Raw genomic sequence first — 11,841 nt, forward strand, 5'->3', positions numbered from 1 at the left:
GAAACTTAAAACGCTAATTTCCAATAAACGTATTGTACTGGTTACGGGTGCTTTACTGGAATGTTCCATTGGCAGAGCTCAGGTGTGTCAATAACTATAATAATAATAACGTAACGTGCGATAGGGGCTGAATTTACCCCTTATGTTATAGTGAATACTGTTCTAGACCATTTCCTTCATTCAACTGCTTCTAATAAACAAAGCAACTAGCTGCTGTTTGAAGAAAAACATGTTGTTATGCCTGTTCTTCTATTCTTTTTTATATGCGCCCATATCTCTGTTTATTACAATTATATATATATATATATATATATATATGCGAAGTGGTCAAGACTAAGTCTATAGATGAAAACCGAAAGGTGAGAAAAAGTAATCCTCTTATTGTGGAAAAAAACTAGCTTTTCAGTTAATGTAGATGCTTCCTCAAGTATACACCTGCTTTTTCGTAACCGCAAGCTTACTTTTGTCTGTTTGTTTATAAAGCGTATGTAAGGATATACTTGGTCGACAACTAGTTGATATTATCAACGCAAGCGAATATGTATGCAGCGGTCGCGCTAGAGTGACGGCAATGAGCAACGTGTCCGTAACGGCTGGCGGTACCGAGTGAAATTACGAAATGAAACTAAAAAGGGCTTACTGCTATCAGACGCGATTTTGCTCCTAATGCAGCTAAACTGAAACGCCCAGGCAGCTTGTGCCGTTACTTGACAGCTTGCCCCCGATAGCTAGAGCGGTTTTTTGCCGCAAGAGCAAAAACCCGACCAGACGGAAAGTTTCGATCGAAAAGAAAAAAAAAGAAAGGCAAAGACTTTAACATTGAAAACTGAAAAACAAAAAATACAGCTCTGAGTGGTGACATGGAGCAGATTCACTGGCCTTTGTGTACTAACAGCAATAAGTGTAGAGGGATTTATTCTTGTGGTAGTTATCATTATGAAAAAGACGACACGATATTTTTCGGGGTTGCCGCATGAAAAGGAAAGGGAAAAAAAAAACGAAAATTATATCGATGCTGTTTACCATAGCTATTTCATAAGGCTAGTTGATGATTTTTTTTAATTGTCTCTTTTGGCCGACCTTGGAGTCCCTAGGCAGCCTCATTACTTCTGGCTTGCCGGAGTCGTATTGGATTGATTCTACGATTACATAGTCTCATCATTTTCTCCTCACTGTGAGTGTTCTTTTTTACGAGAACTATTTCTATAAAAATGTTTCGTGAGAATATTTAAATTCTAAGGCGCAACTTATGTAAAGCTAGAACTATAGATTCGTCTCCGTTATAGTGCGGTGGATAGCTTGTTTGTGTGCTAAAATTAGAAATAGGTAGCGGTTTAGATTTGAATTCGGGCATAGCCAGAATTCATCTCATGGTAGAAGCTGACGTAATATCTAATACGTGGCATACTTACGGGATGTTAAACGCGTCTCTTGAGGCTTAACGTAGTTCATATTCCTTTTCTTACTGAGAGTCACCCGCCTGGGGCAATATTCAACGACGGAACCAGATAGGAAAACACTTGAGACGTTCATTTGAAGTTAGCAGTACTAAGCACGTGCAAAATTAGAATACGCTGATTTATCTTATATTAAATACATTTGATGAGCAACTAAAGGGTATTTTACCGCCGCCTAGAAAAACTAAATAGATTTCCTGTAATAGGATTTCCCAGTGATGTTAGCGTTACTCCTGCCTTTATTGTTGCTAGTGGCCTCCTTTTTTTAAACTTTTTTCATTTTTATCCTTGGTTGGTTTTATACTTGGTTAACTCCTGTACATCGTCTATAGAAATTGTGCGAAGGGTTATGAAGCGCTCGCTTCTGCTAAGCAAATCTGCTTTATTTTCTGTGCGGTACAAGGGTGGCTGGCGGTACGAATATTTACCGAGTACTTGAGTGACCAGATAGCGTTACTAGAACTGGCGTTCGACGAGGTTCAGCCGAAAAGGTTCGTTGAATGAGTGGGAACATTTGCGTGAATATTACGAGGCGTCCTATATATATATATATATATATATATATATATTATATCCATATAATCCTACTCAGAACCGACGAGAGAGGTCCTAGGTGTGGTCCAACCCGTGTGCGTGGGATACGACCAACGGGACTGTTCTAAAGGAAAGGTTATCAACAGTTTCCTTTCGAAGAAGCCAACAGCTCTTTTGTCACTACGGCTCGAACGGAGAAGTGAACGAAAGCTGCTTGTTGAGTTGGACCTTAAACTTAAATTTAGCGTATTTACGTCTAGCGTTCAAAAAACCGCGTGCTACATTTTTGAACTTCGTCTCAGCTGCTAGAGTCTAATTAGCTCTAATAGTTCGAGATATATGTTGCACAAGCTTGACGTTCGCTCCTGGCGGCACACGTAGCAAAGGGGGAGTGCTGTTTCAAGTAGAGTCTTATCAACGCGCAGTCCGCGCAAGTCGCGATTAAGGCAAACACCATAGTAGCAAGGCCCAGCGATGTCAGCACTGTGAAGCTGGAAGCTTGTTGTGCGAACCCGTTAACCCAATGCGAGCCATCGAACGTTCAGTGCATTGACCACAACGACGGTGATCAGGGTGCGACGGAAAAGATGCAAAATTAACGAAAGCAACCTATATTGGACAGATCTGAAAGCACCACGACCAGTTCTGGCAAAAGCAGCCGAGATCTTGGTGTTTCTAACCTGTCATCTGGGCCATCCAGATGCAAATTAAACTGTACACTGGCTGACTGGTGTACTATTTTCCGTACCAGGGGATAGTAATTAGAGGTCGTGAGAACTCGTGCAGTTACGACGTGTGCGAAAAAACCGGGAGCCCTTTTTTCCTTTTCTGTTGACGAATTCACCGCTGAAAGGAGATGGGAACCGACCCTATTGAGCGCAATCACAGCGCGCACTGTTACAACAGTAAGATGTGCTTTTGGACGACGGGAGTCTGATTGTGTGGACCTGTTACCGCTGGCTAGTGTAAGGTGTTCCTAATGGGTATCAGGCGCACGAATCCGTGCAACTCGCTATTCGGTGTTGAAAACAACACCGTCCCAGTTCACAGGCGCAGCAAAGGATCTCGAAAAGGCCCGGACAGCACGACGTTAAGTTACAACTGCTGGACGCTGCTCACTATAAACAGATGTGGAGATAATCATTTTGAGCTGTCAGGGTTCGATATTGCTTGTAGGGCCAAATAAAATCAATGTCAAGAAAAACTATGTTAATTCGCAGTTAAACAAGCTAGCCCATAACGATACGTATGTCTTTCTTCCTGCTCATAGTAAAATCAATTGTACCAATATACAGTAATTGAAATTAGTAATAATAATATGTTTCTACGATATCTAATCCGCGATGATATATGCTGTGAGTTCTATTGGAAACATTGTTTGTCATTTTGTTTTTTAAATAGTTTTATCGTTTTCTTTAATCTTCGAGTATAATAAAGCACTAGACTTTATCATCTTCGTTCAGTTGATTTTGTGGAATTAATCTTACAAACATAACTTAGGCCGCTATGTTGGCAGTAACTGCTAAGCAACTTACTTGAATATTTGCTTTATTTGTAAAGGAAATATTCAATTATCTCTTTATGGTGATGACGACATATACTCTTGAGAACGTTTTAAACTATTCTTCAGTTCTGTTGCAATTAATCACTACTATGGTACTTGTCGTAAACAATGAAAATGGCCTGTCTCAAAAAGAAACTAGGGAACTAGTTCGTGAATAGACAATAATTTTCTACAGGTGCAACGAACGGCTTTTAAGAAGATTTTCGCTAACACTTGTCACACAGACATCGTAATAATAGGATTTCCATGGTCCTTCCTACGGTGAACAGCAATTTAAAAAGTAATCGGCCAAGCCATAATAGGAAGGTCAAATAATAGGAATACGCCGCACAGTCTCTGGGATTCACATGAACTCAATTTCTGCAACGATACTAACTCATTAAATAATAGTTATACTAATAGTATTATACTATATAATGACAAGAACATAAATAAGCTCGGCCTTTATTAGACGCACTGTAAGCGGCTTAAACTAATTTTGTTAGCCCACTTTTATTCTAAGCCATGTTATTGCTTCCCGCTTTAGTCTCGTAGGGCTTTACTGCTACTGAAGCTATGAGGTCCGATCGACCTCGTAGTTACCCAGCTTCTACATGAATCTCTCCGAGGGTGTTCGTGTACTTCTTGTCGTGGAGATACTGTAGCATAGATACTTCCTTTCCACATCAGAAACATTTGCACGGCCATGAAAATTCAAACATGCCACATATCCGTGCCTAGTTCCCGCAGTGCACCTCTCTTGAATTTAAACATTTTACGCAAACTTTGGCCTTCGTTCGTATTTGTCCTGTTTTTCGTATCGATGTTGTTTCCGAGTCAGGATCGAGTCGAAATTCCTATGGCGAAAAAGTTCTATTTATTTCTAGTAATTAATCCACTTCGAAGCTGGTACACGTGGTTGTCGTACTTATTGGCAAGCTTCTATTACGGCATCGTCCGCTCTAGCGAAAAATAAAATGCAATCAGAGGGCTAAAAATGATATCTGTTAAAATGAGAATAGCATTAAAGATTTTTAATTTTCTACTTTTTAATAGAAAATGAATGGTATCGTCGTAATTAGCGCTGTCAACTTGGGACAAACGCCGTGTTTATTCGAATTATTTACACATGTTTGATTAGAATGAACTTCGTAAGGAGTTTTCTATAAATGCGCCCAAAGTTAGTCCTATTTTCAATTGAGTTCATTAACGAACAGCTCTCGTTAACGTTAGAGATGAAACAGCCACACTCGGCTTACGGCCATAGACGACTTGGGCACGTGTGTGCATCTACCTGTACATGTGTGTATGTGATTTAAAACGTGGATGAAAAAGTTTATATCTACAAAGAACTCTGTGACTATTCGTTCTATAAACTCACATGTTAGCGATGGGAGCAAACTAGTATTCCCGGGCAGAGCCATTGGTCGCGAATTATTTTTTAATATATATGTATATATTTAGATTTGGCGCTGCGAAGCTGATGGTTGTCGTCGACTTTGCAAATCGTGCTAACTGTTATAAACACTTCCTTGGAATTCACTCTCGGTGCGGCGGATGATATGTATCTGGCAAGAAAAAAACAAAGAACAGAAAAGAAGTCGATTGTGTTTTTTATTTATCTGGACTGTAACTCTGTAAAATTTTCAGCTCATTTCCGTGTGAACTCTATAATTAAGAAAGTCTCTCCACCGGTATTGTGATAATGCCTCTTCGGTTGTCGGCAAAATTGCGAAAGGGTAATTAATATGGATCGACAACCGGCGGCACCGCTTTCACGACCTACCTAACGAAGACCTGATCTGTAAAAAAAAATCGTCCAGCTATTTTTGTTGCAACCCTATATTATTTTGCACTCCTTTCCAACTCGTACATTTATATAGTCTCTACAGAAGGCATCGGCTAACATTCTACATAAGGTTTCCTAACAAAATCACTTTTCCATTATAGGGTTATGTAATCGCATCGGCCTTCGTACAGCATCAGCATTTCTGGACACTTACCAAATGAATATACCCTGAAGCCTATTCAATTATCCGTGCATTAGGGTAGTAAGCGCTAGATAAATTTCCAATCGAATGCTTAACAAATATAATTATCACTTTCTTAGAGGTTTGAGGTCCAACCCAGTTCAACTACATGAAAGGTCTGAATAATTGCTCAAGTTTAGGAATAAAGTGACATCGCTACCAAAATAAACTTTCTCTTAAGAGCGAAGAAAGCCTAAAATATGTACAGCAAGAACGGATATGGGCTAATTATTTTCAAAAAAATGAATCGATTTTCCGTTAAATGTCAGCAATACCAATTTCTTAAGGTGAGTAACGTGGAAAAATAGTTAGATTTATTATTATTATATAAAAGTAACTATCGACAGATATTCCATGAATTAAAATAATGGTAAGGCAAGTAAACACCTTCATAGTTCTAAATAAAATATGAAAAAAAACTTGTTCTTCCATAACTTTCACAAGTAAGAGCTATACACACATACTACGAATGTAACCACGTGCTAATGAAGTCAATTCCCGCCATAAATTAGTTTTTGTCCGTTACTCTCTCGTGGCAATGAGAACTGTGTTTACACTTTTATATATATATATATAAACGAGTTTGATATAGAAAAACAGTAGTACTTCAAGTACCGTACTATCGTACGGTACGTCGTATCTCGATTTTCGCCAGGCCCCCAGTGTTGCTAGCATCTAGTAGTCTTCGAATCAAATGTAACACTGATTAATGATCGTGCTACGAGTGTCACTGCGCTATTTAGTACTCACAAAAATATTAGGGGTTGCTAGTTAGAATTCCGTCAAGGACGCGGTGCACGCTCTTGTGTGACCAAAATAGTACCACAACTAGTAGATGGTATCATTATATATTAGGATATATTTTCTAGTGAACGTGAATGTTGTATGCGTCCAAATGCAATCCAATTAATAATATAACAGAATAATGGGGTTTCGTTTTGTGAGCGATCAGACAGTAATACAACAGCCTTTATGAAGTGACGATTCTATACCGTGAGGTAAGCGGAAAACGATCTTTTTCGCCTACTCCAAAACAACCCTACACGGGAACCAAGTGGTCCAATTATTCAGCCTAACAATATTTATAGTGATAATACTGACTAAGCAAGTATTTGAAGCAATGACAATCAAGAGGCTCCGTAGTTCCGATAGAGGTCAAAAATTTAGTAACAACAGAAGAGATCTATGAAAAAAAAAATTTGCGCTGATCGACCCATATCTAATGCGCATGCCACCGTTAGCCCATACTGTTCCACTAGAACTCAGCCTTTTAATACGTCATTGTGCACGGTTGATACGGTACACTTTAGTTATTAGGTGCCTTTCTGGTAATTCTGTATCACGAACCTCGTACAAACACCATTAAAAGCTGAGATCAAATCCAAACGATGTTGTAAAGAGGCCATGTTACCGAAAACTATTCCTCATGCACGAATCGTATCGAATTTTTTCGCGGTATCGTCGCAGTGACACCCCGCGTAATCGAATTTTTAGGCTTTATTTCGAAAATTCAGCCACTCATCGACTTTTGTACCACGCCCCTGAATGCCGTATCGGCAATCGAGAAGACCTATTAGTCTCTGTATAGCAATTAGCTTCACCGCAGGCAAACTATTGAGATAGCCTATAATGTCGATAAGCGGAAATGTTTTATGCAATTAAACAATCGTCAGATATGCCTTCTGCGTAAAATGGCATAAAATTTGAAGCAAAGCACGCGTGGGGCTTGATTCATTCATGCCAAAACACCGCCGAAATTACCTATTAATTTCGCCTTAACTTTCGCGCTGCGGTCTTAATTGTTGAGTTTCTTCTAACGACTGAATCATGATGCAAAACGACGACCTCGATTGCAACCATCGGGCCGGATATAAAATCGGTATTTTATTTCCACACTTCGTAGTTGCACCGCGACACCTATGGCTTTCTCGAAAGGGGTTTCCTCAAAAAAATATTTTCACAAGCATTAATCCCTCAGGAAGGACGCGCTACAAGCGCCTGCGGATATAAAAATAAACTTAACCCTAACCGCTTAAAGTCCCAGGACAAACAGCAGCTAGCAAAAAAGCTTGGCTGATTTTAGCGTACAGACGAAAACATCAAGTGGCGAAGACTTATGATCTGTCCTTTTCGGTGAAATTCTCCAACGGATTTTTGCTGTTACTAAACGACAAATACGTTATTGTAAACCAATAATAAGAATAATACACAATATCAATATTACGTTTCAGAGAAGTCTTTCTTAACCTACAACCACAACTGCGACAGCGTTTTCAAATAGTGAAAAAAAATCTACGCGTCATTTTACGGTACGTTTATTTAGGAACTATTTGTCATTCAATCAAAGACTATCTAAAGCATAGAGAACTATAGTGTATTGCTTCTATGGATTATTGGAAATTACCCATTTCTCAATTCGTGCTATTAATTATGCGCGAGATGAACTTTATACTAGATATGTTGATCGTTTAAGTAATAGCGTATCTGCGTAGTACCCCAAAAAAAACTCTTATTGGTGGTGTGGCTCATTTCTACCGCCAGTGCACTTATGATGCCACCCGTATACTTCAGTATTTGGCCTGCCATTTTGAAGCGTAAATATTCTCAAGAAGATTTATTTATTAAAGGCCATTGGCTGTTTAAATCTCAGCCAAAGCTTATTAATTGGTTTTAGGTTCTTGCTGTGAATATTCTCTAGGGCAATGAAAGGCCCTCAGGTGTTTCGGGTTTTACGTCCAGTAAAACGTTGTATTAGGCGCTTCCTCACGACACAAACGAACTGTGTCTATGTTAACCAATGCTTTAAGCGATTCAAAAACAGTAGTTAAAAAATCTCACCGTCAAATACTCTCTAATTTGCGGTGCAAGAAACATTGTAGTTATGAGCATTTAACGGAACATTTAGGAAGGAATCTGTCTTGGGGCGCCCCAAGAGGTGCACAAGATTGCACAAAAGATGTTTTTATCTTGATCAACCTTCACCTATAGTCGTCATCAGTATGTTCCAGACATCAACTTGGATTTACATGCGACTAATATACTACTTAGATCTGACCCTAAGCGATTATATTCATATAATCAATTTTATAAGTGTAGTATACATTCGTGTCGCTAAAAACAATGAAATACACTGTGGATGATAAATCCCCAAGCGTCAAGTATATCAGAATGCTATCTAATCTAATGATAAGTTCTTTTTTTTGCAGAAAAAAGACAACCACGCCTTTTCCTGTTGTTTTGTCCTGTTCCTATTGTTTAACGACAAAATTGTGAAATATCATTAAAAAATGGTAGAAATTTGTGGAACACCTTAGTGTGCATGTTAGGCGTGATAGAGGGGTATAGTAAAAGTAGCCTTATAATCGAATATAACAGAAGTATACAATTGGGAAGGTGCTTTTGTTGCACATTTTTAAAAACGTAGGCTTACAACTAAAGCAGCATCCTGTCAAGCGTAAACCTGCTTTTTTAATCTCCTAGCATATTTTTATTCGCAGGTATACTGTTGCCCCATCCTGTATATGATACATTCGGGAAACGTGCCACCTAAAATTAGATACGATAAAGCTATTATGCGTTGTTAAGTTCATTCTTCTTTGTTAACATCGGATGTGCCACTGATGAACATCTACGATCAGATATCTCTGGGACTTTGAAAACGGGTGATACATTGTATCTTTTGCCAAGTAAAACCGTTAAGAATGCCCTGAAAATACTCTCCAATATAAGCGCCTATACTTAACCTGAAGAGACACAATTTACACACCGCCAGAGAAAAGCCTATTTCATGAAGGCCATTTTGTAAGCACTTGCAAAATGAAGTAAGGTAGTCGGCCTCTTGGCTAGTTTTTAATGTTTAGAATAATGTTCCTCAAAGCAGCTTCGATGGCTTAAGGGAAAATGGTTCGTCAAGTCGTTTTCTCGGCAAGTCGTATGCGTCCAATTATCTATTATTCTTTATTTTTAATATTTCACGAAATAGTTATTTTCAGTACGAAGGTTGCCTCCGTAGAACCTGTTTAGTATATCCTTAAAACCAGATCACACTGGGTGCTTTGAAGGATTCTGCTTTTGACATTTCGAATTTCGCCCAGCCTCAAGCTCTAAACAGGACGATTGAGTTCGCCACCGTCATTAACAGCTGCCCCGTTTTATCTTCGCATTATTCTTTATGGCATTATCTTCGCTACTTTCATAGCTTTGTTTTTTTTTCTTTCTTTCTTGAGGTGCCTTATGCTTAAAGCAATTTCTATTCTTTTGCCTTTAACCTCAATTATCATGCCGTTTTTTGCTCTGTTCATCAAAGGCACTTCCTCTCCTTTCGCCGACAGTAATCTTAAGCTACACTGTGTCATTTAGGTAGCTGTTTCAGCCAACGTGTGTCTTACACGAATCTCCAATTCCTTCGCTGTACGCACCCATACATTTCCCGCAAGGTCGCCCATATATATGATCAAATCCATCTACGTTGGCAAGTATGGTACTCGCAAGACTTCGTCGCATGCCAGACTCAAAAGCAAAGATGGTGAGACACCGCGGTCACGGCAAACTCGTCACGTCACTATACTAGTGCTTAGATAGCTTAAAACGACCCATACGATGTCCTGAATAACATTTTGTCTTTTCAGCTGCTCCAAAATTGTCTTGACTGTGAAGCGAGCTCTAAACATCCAGACTCTTATAGTTATCGATGCTGTCTAAAACGGTATTGACTATCTGAAAACAGAGCGTTTTTCTCGGCGAAGGCCCAGACACTGGCCTCAAGCATAGCCTTGAGGTTTTTTGCTAAGAATCCTAGTTGGCAAATGGGACGGTATGAGCCATTTTTCTGGTGGCAAACACATCCTGTCCAGCTTTTTAGGATCGTGGGAGCACTTTGCCCTACATGATTTTTGTAGCCACCATAGCCTAGGAAACTTTTTAAGCGTGTTTTCATGCCAATTTTAGGAACTTGACATGGCTGTATTCGTTTTTACTGCCTTTTTTTGTTCCCCAACTTGCCGTACCTTATCGATTATCACAAATGGAATATTTTATTCTTCTGTCTCTTCCTCGCAAGGAAAACGATTAAATTCAGTGCGAGTAGAGAACAGGCTTATTATTATTACTATTAGTTCCTTTTTCCCCTGTCAGCTGTGTAAATGCCCTTTCATTACTCGTTGTAATCAGCAGCATGAACCGTATCTAGCGGGAATACTTAACGTAAATTTTTCGTAATTATTCGTTATTTATTTATGAGTAATAATAACAATAAGAAGAACAACAACAACAACAACAGGAACACAATTGCCATGCAAGCTTAAAGCAGGTGAAAAAAAAAACTAGTAACACCAGCCTACCTGATTTAGGTGCACGAAGCCGTTGTCCTAAAGGTACATGTTAGTTCGCAGCATACGAATCCGAATATAAGCTAACTAGTAATCTGCACTCTAGCACAGGAATCCCCTTTCGAACCCCTATATCAGTTCCAAAAAGTTTAAGCTCAGAGGTAATGACAGTTGTACTTCGATGCTGTCAAAACTCTTCAGAAGCTTGCTGCTTGATAATCCGTCGTGTAATTATAACGGCATTTATCATGTATGAGATAATCTCATTGATTGAGTCATAGGACCAACGGGGTATCATCGCATGTGACGGATCACTGCGTTCCTTTAGATAGACCCTCGCTCAGATCGTATAAAAGTTGGCGCAACTGTTGCCGATTCGTGTCACCTACCCAAGCTGAGTTGAACTGCTAAGGATCAGGTTTACACAAAAAGTCATTTGACTTGAAATATATTTCCGCTATAGATAATATATGATTCAACTTATCAAACTTGAATAAGGTCTTGGAAGTTACCACCCCTTAGTTTGGCTTTTAGATGTCATCATATTTGATTACCATGGTATTACTTATGTCATTGACAACCTATGTCATTTCTAATGGGGTTGTCTAGCGAGCTATAACGTAGGCACACGAAAAATGGCAGCAGAAATTTCCACCAAATTATTATTACTGTTATTAATGAACGCACGAATCACAGTTACATTGTACACCAGCTACAAATATGCACCGTCTATCTCATCTACTGAAGTAATTTCCTTTCTACCTAGGTCTTTCTGCAGTACTAACGCATAACTCAATGGAGTATTGCAGGGGCTACTTCAGCAATAAATTCAAGATCGAAAACGAGCATCTTTTTTATTCCCTATTACTTTCTCTGGTCGTCTGCTAACCTCTGCCCTGCGCCATAACAAAGCTGCTCACAAATATTCAGCCGTAAAGATAAACATAGAG

General features: G+C 39.1%; 1 long non-coding RNA gene across 5 annotated transcripts; it reads right to left on the reverse strand.

Moving 5' to 3' along the window:
- Positions 1-3,972: 3,972 nt before the first annotated feature.
- Positions 3,973-11,822, reverse strand: LOC111269051 (uncharacterized). 5 transcript variants are annotated; one of them, XR_002685542.1, is made up of 4 exons: positions 11,781-11,822; positions 10,904-11,020; positions 4,916-5,102; positions 3,973-4,391 (listed from the first exon to the last, which is right to left on the reverse strand). It is a non-coding gene; the product is annotated as an uncharacterized LOC111269051 (long non-coding RNA). The 5 variants fall into 5 exon arrangements; XR_002685541.2 differs by lacking the exon at positions 11,781-11,822 and adding an exon at positions 11,677-11,762; XR_002685539.2 differs by lacking the exon at positions 11,781-11,822 and adding an exon at positions 11,677-11,762 and having other exon boundaries at positions 10,904-11,295.
- Between the last annotated feature and the right edge of the window lie 19 nt (positions 11,823-11,841).

Source organism: Varroa jacobsoni, unplaced genomic scaffold (assembly GCF_002532875.2).
Source record: "Varroa jacobsoni isolate VJ856 unplaced genomic scaffold, vjacob_1.0 scaffold_1348, whole genome shotgun sequence".
Classification (NCBI taxonomy): Eukaryota; Metazoa; Arthropoda; class Arachnida; order Mesostigmata; family Varroidae; genus Varroa; species Varroa jacobsoni.